Source organism: Branchiostoma floridae, chromosome 12 (genome assembly GCF_000003815.2).
Source record: "Branchiostoma floridae strain S238N-H82 chromosome 12, Bfl_VNyyK, whole genome shotgun sequence".
Taxonomy (NCBI): domain Eukaryota; kingdom Metazoa; phylum Chordata; class Leptocardii; order Amphioxiformes; family Branchiostomatidae; genus Branchiostoma; species Branchiostoma floridae.
Genome location: NC_049990.1, coordinates 14,432,073 through 14,434,454, shown reverse-complemented (window position 1 = coordinate 14,434,454; position 2,382 = coordinate 14,432,073).

The window sequence follows — 2,382 nt, the reverse complement described above, 5'->3', positions numbered from 1 at the left end:
ACAGGATGTTCATGATATAAATAAACAAGTTTGATGTAGCAATAAAACCATGAAATCCCATAATTCAAACTGAAATTAGTAAATTTGGGAAAATATGCCTGTGAGAAACCCGTTGCCATGTCAACATGAAAAATTACAAACTAAATATTTTTTCACAGAATTGTTGCCAAAAATATTTTAGGAAAAGTCACCAAGTTTCGTAGTTTGAACTCACGTCGTTCGCCAGTTATACGACGTCAAAGTTGGCGCTGGTCTAGATAGGCTTAAACTGAGTTATCGTGAACGTCTTGATGCTTTTAGCATTTTTAACATCTTATACTATCAATTTGAGAAGCATTTAAGAGGAGGACTGCATGGGGATATGGCATTATGCTTTACAGTAGATTCAAGAGGGCAGGCGTGACAGCATTCTGCCCCCCCCCCCACCCCGAAAAACGGGTTAACGTGACATTTTTAAGTTGTTTATTACTCATCAAAAACTGCAGTTTCAGAATGATATATCAAGTACACACTGTCAGTAATGATATGGCAATAAGATAGTTTGACTTGTTTTGGACTAAGAAGGGGGCAGTGTATTCCTTTGCGTTGGAAGTGCACTAGTAAATTTCATCATTATTACTTTCAACACACAGAGGAGCTGGATGAGCTCCCATACTAAATCCCGGTCTTGAAAAGATTTCGAGAAGGCGTTCGATCATTGGATTGGTTCATTATACCCCTGGAATGTCTGGAAAAAGCGTAATCACGTGTTCTTACTAGACTAACTTTTACTACAGATACTTATTTCCTAACAGTGTGGCAATAACGTTAACAATAATTACAGGATAATACAATTAAGGATTTTGGTTGGGAAATGCAAACTGCAACAAAATCGTTGATTCACATACGAAACTAACTACGACATAGGAAATAGTGAGCTTATTCCTTTTCATGATATTATACTACATGAATTTTTTACACACAGCTCCTTTTCCAATTCCAAGGCAGCGACTCTTTCCTTGGGCTTCCGAGTCTCCTCATCTTTCTTGGAGATACTGTTGTGTTTGATAGAGAGAATGGACAACATTGCATAATTTGTTACAACACAAAATTTAATTCGTCTCTGTTTTTGATATGATACAACACTTGCCCTCTACAGCAAAGGATGCCAACAAACCAATAAAAAAAACTTTTTACTTTTTCTAACTCGAATTTAAACATACAAAGGGTATCTGAATTTTCAAATATCATGCAGCAATTTCTTTAGTGCCCAATTAAGATTATACAACACCTTTAAATGAAGATTGATACCGCACTTACTGTGTTAAGTGTAATAAGATATCTGATCAGCAAGAAAGATAGACAATATGTCAGTAGAAAATGGCGGTTCTTACTTCAGTATGTCGCTTTCCTGTTTCTGGTTTACTTGGGTTTGTCCTTGCAGCCTCCTTAGATTTGAACCACAGTTGAAGTATATCGTTATGTCATATGGTAGGATATTTGGTAATGTATGTCAAAGGGCTCGAAATATCTTTTTCTGCATACCTGCATTGGTGCAGGTAACATTGAAAATTACCTGCACCAGACAAAGTTTACCCGCAACTCTATGGAATTATTTTATGAAGTATGGATCATACTAAATTTGTTCAGGACCCATTGCTATTTTTGGCTTTTATAATCTATAGGTGGTAACAGTCATTGCAGCAGAAAAAATCCATGTAGACCTAAATTATAGGATTTTTATGCACAAAACCCAGTACATAGATCAGTGCAGGCTAGGTCTAGGTAGACACCAGAAATACCTGCACAGCTCCAATTCTACCCGCACTAAATTGTTTATGCATGGGTATTTCGAGCCCTGCGTATTGACAACTGCTTTAGATTCAGACTGAGCAGCGTGGGGAGCATGAAGTAGGAGGCGCGTGTCAGCTTCCTCTTGTGAGCATTGAAGCTCTGCAAACTCTGCCCATCATCTTAAGTGAACATCGTCTAGCATTATGCGCTTCAATTGTTTAACCATGAACTGACCAAGGATGACTTGGTTGAATTTGACAAAAACTTTCTCCATTGCCTGACTTAATGACCTCCTGTGATTGATCTGTACTAGGGCTGGGTACAGGTACAGAAAATTCAGGTCCAGGTCTGGTTCAGATCCAAAGGATCAGGTCCAAGTCCGGACCTGAAGCTGGACCTGATGCAGAATGACTTATACCAATGGGGGTTCATTTCACTACAAAGAGATTTGTGCTCTCCTGACGTCCCACCCTCCCCATATGCATGAATATTTTGTACTGTTGTGAGAGTCGAGGTATGATCCTCTCTTGGTTTAGGAGCTCCCTGTCTTCTCAGGGGCAGTTCCATGCTGTTCTTCTTGACCTCGCAATAGAGGAGTAGCACTGGCTG